Source organism: Ochotona princeps, chromosome X (genome assembly GCF_030435755.1).
Source record: "Ochotona princeps isolate mOchPri1 chromosome X, mOchPri1.hap1, whole genome shotgun sequence".
In the NCBI taxonomy this organism is placed as follows: domain Eukaryota; kingdom Metazoa; phylum Chordata; class Mammalia; order Lagomorpha; family Ochotonidae; genus Ochotona; species Ochotona princeps.
The window spans coordinates 36,747,236-36,759,629 of record NC_080865.1 but is presented as its reverse complement, the minus strand read 5'-3'; positions in this window follow the sequence as shown (position 1 = coordinate 36,759,629).

The following is a 12,394-nucleotide window of genomic DNA, read 5'->3' as shown; positions in this document are numbered from 1 at the left end:
CCCCACACCTGAGGCATTGCCCAACCAGATGCGAGGAATTTAAGATTATACCTATGCTTCATTCTACTCTGTCTCCCCTAGCCCTGTTTGCCCATAGCAAAGGTCCTGGAACAGAGTAAGTGTTCCTTGAAGGCTGAGTTGGCTCAGTTGGGGTTAAAAAATTTATTGACCATATATTATTTTCCAGGCACTGAGTTAAAATTTTATATGCAGGAGCCAGAATTGTGGTGTAACATGTTAAACCACCACTTGGGACAGTGGCATGCCCAAGTGATGTTTGAGTCCCAGCTACACCCACTTTTTTTAAAGACTTATTTATTTTTATTGAAAAGTCAGATATACAGAGAGGAGGAAAGACAAAGAGGAAGATCTTCTGTCAGCTGATTCACTCCCCAAGTGACCGCAACGGCCAGAGCTGAGCCAATCTGAAGCCAGGAGCCAGGAGCCTCTTCCAGATCTCCCACATAGGTGCAGGGTCCCAAAGCTTTGGGCCGTCCTCAACTGCTTTCCCCAGGTAACAAGCAGGGAGCTGGATCGGAAGCATGGCTGCCAGGATTAGAACTGATGCCCATATGGGATGCCGGTGCGTTCAAGGTGAGGATTTTAGCTGCTATGCCGCCGCACCAGGCTCTTGTCCCAGCTAAACCCACTTTAATTCAGCTTTCTACTAATAGTGCCTGGGAAGGCAGTGGTAAGTGGTCCAATATTATGATTCCATTCCCCACCCCACCCCCATTTGGGAGATCCCTATAGAGTTCCTTTCTCCTGCCTGTGATCTGGCTCAAATCCAGCTTTTGCTGATCTGGCTCAAATCCAGCTTTTGCGTCCATTTTGGAAGCAAACCAGTGGATGGAAGCTCTCTCCTCCCTCACCACCTCCTGTCACTCTGTCTTTCAAATAAAAAATAGATATTAGAAAAATATTTAACATGCACAAACTCACTGTATTGTGAAAAATAATTAAGTAAATCATGGCTTCACAAAGTTCATGGAAAATGGAAATAAAACATATTTCCATGGACTTTATGAAGACCCTATGCGTATATATTTGTGTGCATACACTTACACACATATATGAATATTAACATATGTATATATATTAGAATACTATTAAACGATAAATAAGGATAACTTCTGCCATTTATAACAAGAAGGATGAATCTGGAAGATATTATGTTAATTGAAATATTCATGGCACAAAAAGTACCGCATGGTCTCACTTATATGGGGAATCTAGAAAAGCTGATCTCATGGAAGCGCAGAGTATAATAATGGTTATCAGAAGCTTGGGTTAAGGGACAGGGATGGAATTGGTTGGTTACCAGGTATCAAATTACAGTTAGGCAGTACATTGGAGAAATAAGTTCCGGTGTACTACTGTGCAATAGGGTAACCACAGTTAACAATGCTATATTGTACATTGTAAACTAGCAGGAAGAGAGGATATTGAGAGTTCCAGCCACACATACATGATAAACGTTTGAGGTGGTAGTTATGCTAAATACATGATTTGTATAGATGTATTGAAACAACACACTATCCCCAAAATATGTGTAATTAATATGTATTAATTAAAAGCATCAAAGTTTTAAAAAGCAAACAATTCAAAATAGCATTGCTTTTATCTTAAGTTTCACAAAAAATAAAACTTTCATGAACATTTAATACAAACCACAAAATTTCAAATAAAATTTGTCTTGTGGTCAGCTGCGTTGGGCTGAATTCTCAGAACCGCCGGAGAACAGCACATTTTTCTCCATTTTCTGGATATTTGAGACACAAGCTTACAGGTTGAAGGCAAGACTGATGGTAGATGTCAGTGATGAAAGGGGTGGGTGAAATAATGGAGGGGATGATGGTGAACTGGAATGGTGGCAATTACAGTGGCATCTCAGGTAGTAGTGATGACAGTCGTGACAGCGATGATGATGATGCCAGCAGCGATTGTGATGATGACAGGTGAGGTGAGAGTGGCGGAGATGAACGGTGCTGTTCAGAGTGGCTATGATGATTATTTAATCTTGATCCACCCTCTTGTCAAACTCTGGGTCCCCTCAAGAATTAAACTGGACCCACATTGAGGAAGCTCTGGCCAGTTTTCTACTGTTTCGTGTGAATGCTTGTTCAGGACTTCAAGACTACCTTTTGCTGGACGACCTGCCCTCTTTCAACCCACTTCGCCCATCTCACAGATTCAGCTCATTTACCTTTCAACATGTCCCTCATAGCTTCCTTACCTCTCCCATCCTGTGAACGTGAACTCAAGTATTTTTGCCCCTGAGCTCATATACCCATCTCGATTGAGCATGTGTCACACATTGGCTTTAGAAGCTATATGTAGCTCAGATTCCAATTTTCTATTACATTTTGATTTCTATCAACCCTGGGATGTGGAAGAGAATAAGGATGGATTAATAGGAGAGTATTCTTCCATGCTAAGATTGCAATGTGACCCAGTGTCATTTAACAAATGGGTGATTATAATTCAGACCAAAGATCCTGTGGTAGGGCTCAAAAGTTCTTTGAGATATGGGTCGACAGGTTCAGATGATCTCTAAAGGAACAGTGTTAGTCCAAGCATTAGTAGCAGTCATGTCCACCCTGGAGTGATCATTCATTCATTTGGTTAACACATTTATTGAGCCATAACTACATCTATGGCTGCACTGACAGGTTTCTGAAAGTACAGGGGATATTCTTTCCATGCACCTTCCCAGTATGTCAGTCCACAGATAGGTATTGAATGTATTCTTGTTGTCAAGATAGTGTCTGTTTTCTATATGACATTGAGTAGTGTAACTGGAAACTATAATGGAGCAGATATAAGTTTAATTTAGAGAAGTACTTTCTAACATTTACAACTGGTTATGATTAGAACAGACTGTCTCAATAGGAACATAGTTATCCATAATTGGAAGTGGTAAACAGGGGCTGCAGCATTGCAATACATATCTAAGTTTCCTTGGAACTCTGCTCTTTGTCCTTACAAAGAGCTCAGTCCCTCACACCTATACTCTCACTGCCACTTTCAAATATCTATAGGGTCCCTAAAGAATGATGATTCCATGTTGTTCTTTTATTTACTCTTTTTTAAAATTCTTTTATGTCATTTTCAACTTCCCACCTTCCCTCTATTTTTCTCGCACACTTCAATCTTGAATTAAGATGGAGTGGATGGCAAAAAAAAATCACTTGTTTTGTGTGTAGCTGCATAATGAGTGCCCTAACTGCCTGCAGTTTAGTATGAAGCTTTCGAGCTTGCAACACACTATCATGACTGTGGATCTATTCAACAGATATTCTTTGAACTCTCCTTTGTGTTAGGTGCATGATCTCCTGGCATCCTCAAAATAACCATGTGAGGTAGGCTGAAGGAACCCAGAGTCCAGCTGAGAATCCTGGAAACAGGTCATTTGTCATACAGGTCACAAGGGAGGGCTGGACCTGTATCTTCTGGCTCCTTCCAGTCTCATCAGCTGTCTGTCACATATACCCCAACATATAAGGCATCATTTTTTTTCCCAAAGGCAGTGGGAAAAATATCCAGAAAAACCTTAAGAGAAAAACTGGTTCAAAACCATCCATTCCAATTGTTCTTCTGATTGTCTCCCCACAAATATCAAATAAATGACTATTGGCTTCTGGGGAATCACATGGACACAGGTAGTGCTTAGTTGGTTTTTGTTAAAACTGCAGCCAAGCAGCCTATGTGGCCAGTTTATAGCTTTGTGGACTGGACAAGAGGATGATTTTGACATCTCTGATCCATGAACACAAGCTCAGAGGCAAAGATGGTTCCAGTTTAACAGAACTGCGGGCCCTCAAACCAATGTACCACAAGAAGTCTCCTCCAGAAATGCAATAGATAAATCTTTAATCTGGGGCTGGAAAAAAGAAAGTTCTCACTGTCTGTCAGGACTTCACGTTAGCTGCCCCCACCTCCCATCCCACTTCCTTAATCTTTGTTTCTCCCATGCTGAAAGCACCTGAAACGGAAAGAAAAAAAAAGCAACAGGAAAAATAAAAAATAGGTAGAACAGAGCAGTGCAGTGAATTTCAGTTATGATCAAACTAAGAGGAAGAAGTTAGACATTTTCTGCTAATGTCCATACTTCACATCCCTCAGTTGGGCTTCCCCTCATGATTCCTAATAGTAACAAAAATAGTACCTGTGCTGTATATCATATTTGAATTCTTTCCTGGTCCTTATTCTCATCTCTCACTTGAGAATGAATATCTACCCTGTGATTTTCTGATTCATAAAGATCACACATTGTCTCATTTGATTCTCCTGTGACCTTCTAAGGTAATCACGATGGAAGTAATCGGCTTCACACTCTAGATAGAGACAGTGGAACAGAGCAGGAAATCATGCCGCCTTCTCCATTTAGGGACCAATACTTACTAAGAGTATATGAATTATGTTGTGATTCACAAGGCTAATATGGTAGCAGCATCTAGGAAGATCATTTTTAGGCCAAGATTCCTTACGTGACACTCCTGAACTTGCAAAGAGACAGTGACCGATTTACTTACACACAGGATTGGTCTGGCCATTGGCCCTTTTATATATGCAGTGAGGAGACTTACAACACTCTGTGAGCAGATGAATGGATATTAGTGGGGGAAGGTAAGTGGAGTAAAAACTTTGGGTGGTCTTCTGAAGAAGAGCCATCACCTCTTAAGGAAGTAAACAGACAAGAATAACATCCTTCCATATGTGGTCAAGCAGAGATCCAAGCACAAAATGGGCTGATGCCTATACTTCCTACTCAAAACCTGCTGCAGGTAGGGCTCTCTAGATTCAGAGATACAAGAACCATTTCAAGGCTACCTACCAGTCTCCAACCCTGCTGAGAGGAACTTTGACAGGAACTCTCCTAGGGCCACTGGGTTAACTCCTTCAGGAAAAAAAAAGCTGGACAGAGATGTGGAGACAAGTAGACAGCATAGATTCCCATCTTTCAAAGAATAGCAGTTGCTATATATAATCACCTCCAAACAGTGAGAAAAACAAGGGAAGGGTCATCAGTTTAAGTTCTCAGATGGAGAAAACAGATCGGAGCTGAAGAGATCTCCCTAAGCTTACATAGTTATTGTAAGAGCCAAGAGAAGAACTCAGCTCCAATAACTCCCTGCTGGCCCAGATGTTTTCTGAAATACAGTCTCTAAACTGAGAAACTGTTTTTACTCCAAAAGCCACTATATCAAATCAGTGCTGTAGCATCACTACTTGAACATCCTGCCTTAATGGTCTCACAACAAAAACATGAAAAAATCTTTGAGGCACTGGGTATGCTAAATATCATAATTTGATCATCATATAGCATATGTATATCGAAATAACACAAGGTACTCCATAAATATGTACAATTATTATATGCCAACTAAAACAATATAAAATTTTCTAAAAGAACAGTTTTGCCTTTGATGCTTTTGCTTATGTATGAGTTTATCTGTTAAGACTCTTGTGTACCCAAATCCCCTTTGTGAGGAAATGAGAATAAATCAATCTTGTCTCATATCATTTTTGTCCCTGTAAGTCTGCTTTCATTCACACAAAAATCAACTAGTGATAGCAACCTCTTAATATTAACTTGCTAATTGTTTTAGTTTTGGCTGAAGTATGAACATAAACCTGTACAATTGACCACAATCCATGAAACATACATTGGCCACTCACACACATATGTAACACATGTTGAAATTACATGACTGCAAAGAAGGTATTTGCCTTGGTATTTCTGTTCCCAAAGCAGAGGGGTAGCAAGATGACATGCACAATAGGTCACAATGCAGTGCCTAAAGGGGATTTTTAAAAACCAATATCTATAAATAGATTCTTCCCCAATGCCACCTCTCCCCCACTGAAAATCCTCAGAAACTTAAAAGCTCTATAGCTTATTTATTTAACTCCTAAGCCTTATTTGGTAAAGGAGGCTATTTAGCTAGCCCTTAGTTTAATAGTTCCAAAGGAAAGAAAATGGTTTCCAGGGAGAAAAACTCAGCCTAGGAGCCAAGGTAAGTTGCAGAATTTGGGGTTCTTTTAAAGCCCCACCTTTCATAATAAAATCATCAGATAATCATGGTGGTCTGGGATCACTGAGTAAAAATAGTGTGTTTACCATGATCTTTTTTTGTCATTTCACTCCTGTCTATAACAGCTACTATAGTCATACGGTAACATCAGGAGGACTTTGTGGGGGCTGCAGAACTAATTGCCTATATGGGGAAGATCACCTTGAAGTGAGGCAGGCTTTATAAATCTCAACCCAAGTGAGGGCATCATCCATATTCTTCCACCACAGGCTCCCTCATTTCACTTCCCCTTTCCAACTTCTCTCAGACTAACATTGATGCTGAGATGTCAGACACCTTAGGTATCTGATAGGCTCATTCTTTAATTAAAGATAACCATCCCTTGAGAGTCTCTCTTAAAGGGCAACCCATGGTGCCTACATGATGGCTCAATTGGCTAATCCTCTGCCTGCAAGCGCCAGCATCCCATATGAGCACTGTTTCATGTCTGGACTGCTCCACTTCTCATCCAGCTCCCAGCCCATGGCATGGGAAAGCAGTGGAGGATGGTTCAAAGTCTTGGGACTCTGCACCCGCATGTGAGACTCAGAAGAAATTCCTGGATTCGGGCTTCGGATTGGTTCAGCTCCAGCTATTGTGGCCATCTGGGGAGTAAATCAGCTAATGGAAGAATTTTTTGCCTCTCCTTCTCTGTAAATCTTCCTTTCCAATAAAAATAAATCAATCTTTAAAAAAATGAGGGACAACCCACCTAGGAGGCAAAACATATTATTAGATGAACATTTCAGTGTAGATTAAGTGGTCTAATGCTGAAGGGGCCCCAGAAGTATATGTATGCAGTGGTATGTGGGTAGTGCTGAGATTTGGAAAAGGGATAATTTGGGCTGTATACCATTCTTTGCCACTTACAACATAGGATCCTGAAAAAAAAAAAAGCCCCTTCCTTCTTGGTTTCAGTTTACTACAAAATGAAGGGGCAGTCTAGTTCCCTTCTAGTTTTTACATCCGTGGAAATGCTGTGTTTGAACTCATGATAGCTAAATGAAGTTTGGATAGGCAGAGGTGGTAGGTATAATGAATACCAAATATGAATTATTCTCTCCTGTTAGGGAAGCTGGTTGGGTCTTACTTTACCCTAGACTATTCCTTGGAATCAGTAAATGATGAGGATGATGTTTTATTTATTTTTCCCTTCCCTGGATCTTTGGGTACAGCAGGTATTCCTCGCTTCAGAAAATGAGAAGCAGAAATCTGGGACACAAAGGGTTTGCTGTAAATGGCTCTCATGGAAACTGAAAAAGCACAGAAGAAAAGTTCATAGGGCAGGGTGAGAACGCTTGATTATCAGTGGCTAAAGAACATGTCCAGCAAGCAGACATGCAGAACGTCACAGATGTACATAGATAGGAACTTACCACAAACAAATCTGTAGTGTTTAAAAGTGTTACTACACAATTCCTGGAATTTGGAACCCCAGTAAAACTCAACAACAAACCTTAATCTGTCTGGGTCTCTCTCCCTGGGTGGAGCCAGCAGCGCAAGATCGTCTCTCACAGAGGCTCCTATTCCTTGGCAACTACCACCAAATGCAGAGACTCTGTGTAGGGCAGAAGGAACAAAAGGAGAAGTAATTTACCCAGAATCCTCTGAAACCAATTCTGGCCTAGTCGATCAATTGAATTATTAGATTCGAGCACCTGATAGGGCATTGGTATCTGTGCCAACAGCATTATTCTTTAGAGATCTCTTCTGGGAATACTGATTGACGACTCTTGGGTTTCACCAGGTGCCCCACCTGAAGGCACTTGGCTGTGGTTCAGGATTGGAGCTTCCCAAAGGCTGCCTTCCAGACACGTGATCTTTCTAGTGGTGAGCAGCAGGCATAGCAATCAGTCACTTGTCTCACTCACTGACATAACACAGGGTGGAGGCATCAGTGACTGTCAGACCACCAATTCCAAGCTGGTAGCAGATTTTTTTTTTCCCTTTGCACCGAATCTTGGATTCATAGGAACCCCTTTTGGCACAGCTGGGACTGCTAATGCCATTTAGCAGTGAGATGATCTGAAGAGCTCTTGAGATTCCTACAGGCTATCTTGAGTGCCAACAATTGCTGACTCTAATTGATACCCTGAGAGAGGCGAGTAAATGTGTCACCCAGAAATTGATTCACAGAATTACAAAATGAAAACTGAGATCCGTATTTAACCATTGGATTATTGAAACACACTTAAGCTCAAAACAGAGCTAGCTAATATTTCATTTGTATTTCATTTTGGATTTTGTGTCATTAAATATTGTCACTGTTCTTTAAAAGGATTGCATATTTTAGGTAGTGTGCAGATTGTTAATAATGGGAATAATATTCATGAAATAAATGTAATAGAAAAAGAGACTTAGATGAACAGAAAGCAAAAAAAAAAAAAAAAAGAAATCTGAGGTTATAACTAAGTAGCTGAAATCAGACAAAAGCAAGGCAACCCCTCTGCCCAAACATAACTTATAATCAGTTGTCATACAAGCTCTCTAAGCCTCTAGCCAGGATTGGTGCCCACAGAAAGGAAAGGATAGAGACAGGGGCAGAGAAACATTTAATTAATATTGCAAGTATAGGGGTTGTGGCCTAGTCCTATGCACTGTATGAGGGTCTGCTTATCTATTATAACCTTAAATAACAGACATATCACCCCAGCCAACTATAGGAAAGAGACACTAAACATGGACTTCACGCTGGGGTTTCAGTGTTCTGACTAGTTCATAGTCCTTTCCTGGGAAAAAAATTTACCCTTGAAGGCCTTGTCCTCAGTTTGGTGGCCCTGTTGGTTTCCTGAGGTCTTCCCAGGACCACACATCCACCTTGTCTTGCTCTCCTCTTCCTACTTTATGGGTACTTAACTCTTTCCTCGTGAACGATCTGATACTCCAGATTTTTGCAGAGTATCCTGAATCTCTTAAAGTTCTATGACTTCATATTTCTTACCCCTTCTTTTTTTTGTAAGTTCAACCAATGTATTGTTGTAGCTATTATCTGAAGTGTCATAACTATCTTAGTTACACACCTTAAACCCCTGAGGTTCAGCCTGTCTCTTGGAGTTCCATCTTCTAATCACTTTGGACTCCAGTTTGTACTGGTACACATATCCGTCCAGATCTCTCCTTGTAATTCTCCACTTTTAGACAGTTTCCCTTCTTGCCCTGAATTCTCTCTGTACATGTCTGTCATTTCAGCTCTTTGCTGCAGACCCTTTTTCAACATGCCTCCCCCAAATCACTGGGTTTACACTTTTAATGTGTCCAAACAATTTTTCAAAGCATCCTTTTTTTTTTTTTTTTTTTTTTGCTGTTAATATACATTCCCACTGGTGTGCCCTCACTTTATATCTAGAGTCATACATTTTGGAAGTTTGAGTTTTCTAAGGATTCTCCTTCCTATATTTTTAAGGGAGATTCTTGCATTTCTCTCATTGATACATACACACTACATATATATATATATACATATACATATACATATACATATATATACACATAAATATATACGTATATACCTTTCTTCATACATATATGCATACACATAAAAGATATTTCAGAAAGTCCATGGAAAACGAAAATGTTCATTTTATGTGCAAAAGTTATTTGAAATTCATGCATAGCTTTTTTTTTTTTTAGCAATGTACATATTCCATTAACAGTTTGAAGATCTCTCATATGCACGGATTTCAAAGTATTTTACACCAAGGTAAACCTATCTTTCAATTCCACATATCATGAACTTTTTGAAGTATGCTTGCATACTGCCTGGGTTCAAGCCACCGCCATGCTCACAATTCTAGCTTCATACCCTAGCAAACTGAGAGCCAGCAGGTACTCGGGTCCCTATCACTCACATGGGAGACATGGATTTTATTTTGGCTTCCTGGCATTAGCTTGCTTCAGCTTGGGCTGTTTGCAAGCATTTGGGAAGATCCAGCAGAGCTTTCTGTCTGTCTCTGACTTTCAAATTCATTAAGAACAATAAAGTGTACAACTCAATATGTCTTCATGTGTTCAGAGTTGCGCACCAGATCATCATAAGCACTTCCAGAATATTTCCATCGCCACAAAGTAAATCCCACACTTGCCAACAATCCTTTGTCCCTTTTCTAGAGTACTTTCTCTTAGAATGTACTTCATGTATTCCTGGGGCCTCACCTTTTTCCTGGAGTCTTATTTCTCTCTTGGAGACCCTTTTCCTTATATTTATGAAACTGTATCCCTTTTAGGGATTTTTTTTTCTTTCTCAGCCTTCTCCCTCAGTCTGGAGCTGCAATTTTTATGGTATTAACTGCAATTTTGGTATTTGGTATTTTTGCAGTTCTACCTCTTTCCTTCTGGCCTTTCCCTACCTTAAAGTCTGGTGTCCCTTCAATATACAGGCCACTCTTTGGTGGGGTCTTATCTCCTTATTAGAATACTTTGAGAGTCCCTCCCTCTTTTGGTTCAATTTCTACGTGGTCCCAACCTTTTTTTCTCTCTCTGGAGTTTTATCTTCTTATTTTCCTAGAATTTTCTTTTTTTTAGGGGGGCTACATATTCTTAGTTTTTCTGATTTTTGTGTTTCTTTCCCTATAATCTTCGTGTAATGCCCAACTATTGTTCTTCTGCAGTTTTCCTCTTTAGAGAATCCTCTCTCCTCCATATTCCACTTATTTTCTACAGTCCTATTTCTGAGAGGCTTCCTTGCATCACTGGGGCTCCGCCCATTTTTTGCAATCCCATCTCTCCTGTGGTTTCCTTCCTGGATCTTTGGGGGTTCTGTCTTTTTTCTGCAACCTTATCCCTTCCCTAGGTTTCTGTAGGTTCTCTGTTCCCAACACCTTTGTGGCACCACCTTAAAAAATAAATATTCTCTCTAGTTCTGTGTGGCTCCATCTCTTCTTTCTGGCATCTAATTTTTATCCTAGAGGCTCTCCTGTTCAAATACCTGGGTTTCCGCCTCCTTCTCAGACTCCATCTCCCTTGTGCCAACTCCTCCCACTTTCCTGGGTTTTTCCTCTTCCTGGATTTCCTCTGTCACCTGGGTTTCTCTTCTTTTTGGTGAGTTCCTTGTTCCTTCCAGATCTTTTCTACCCATCCCCACTTTTCACCTGGGCCCTGTCCCTAAGGTAGCTAGTTCTGCATAATTTGTGACTAGGGAGTGGAGAATATGACCCCTCAGGAAATGTGTCAGACTCCATGACACAGAGGTTGAAGAAGCAACAGGAGAGGGAAATACAACTTATTGTCCACTCTGCGCCAAGAGTAGTGCTTTTCCACATACATCACCTCCTGTAATCCTCACAGCAGGGCTGTGAGTAGACTTTGGTATCCCCATTTGACAGATGAATAAACTGTGATTTAAGTAGAGAAAAGCTTCTTAGAGCTGAAGGGAACACAGAGAAATCCATTCCGTCTCTCCTTCCCGCACTCCCTCCCCATCCCCCGCTGCCCCGCATCCCTGTGTGCTGGGTAGGGGAGGATCTTCATCACTTGCTGGCTGAGGAGAGGGCTTAGGTGCCTCCACCTTTGCTGCACCTCCCTCTGACTTAAGAAAACCCAGACATGCAGACGCCCTTGACAGCCTACCCCTCCAGGATCTGACTCTCTAAGACGCGCCCCCGGCGGAAAGGGGGAGAAAGACGCGGTTTTTTTCACACCTCAGAAGAGGATGACTACACCTTCAAGTTTTGGGTAGTATAGCCAGAGGATGTTGGAGAGGCTTCGAGGCCAGCGGAGATGGAATCGGGCTTGGTGTGGTCCCTCCCTCAGTCCTGGTCCCCTACTTCACTCGGGGGCGTCCTCCCGTCGAGACCCTAGGCACACTACAGCGCACAACAGCCACCTGTTCCTTTCCTGCCGCCCCAACTACTTACCTAACTCGGATCCACCTTCTGAGCGTCCGGGCGCCGCGGCTGCCTAGATCTGAGGTGCAGGTGAAGAGCCGCAGGCGTGTTCTGTGCAGCCTTCGCCCTTAGGGTGGGGGAAGGGTGGGCTGCGGGGTTGCAGTTGGAGCCGGTGAGAAGCCCGCGGCGCCGGTGGCCGGGGCGGTGGCAGACTGCCGCAGCAGAAAAGCTCTGCTTGGCAATCTACTGCCCAGAGCCCCAGTGCCCCCGACGGGTGAGGGCACCTGACGGGCCAGGGAGTGAGCCTCCTCTGGGTATTAGGAAAGGGAGAGGAGTGAGGGAGAAGAGGGCGCACAGGGATGGAGCGCTGTCCCTCTGGCGTGGAGGTCGCTGAGCAACCCTCTGACCAGAGACGGTGTGGTCCGCCCGCAGGCTCCGCTAAAGGGCTTCGACCCTTCTTGTAGCCCGCCCGCTGGCTACCCAATTAAGCTCCTC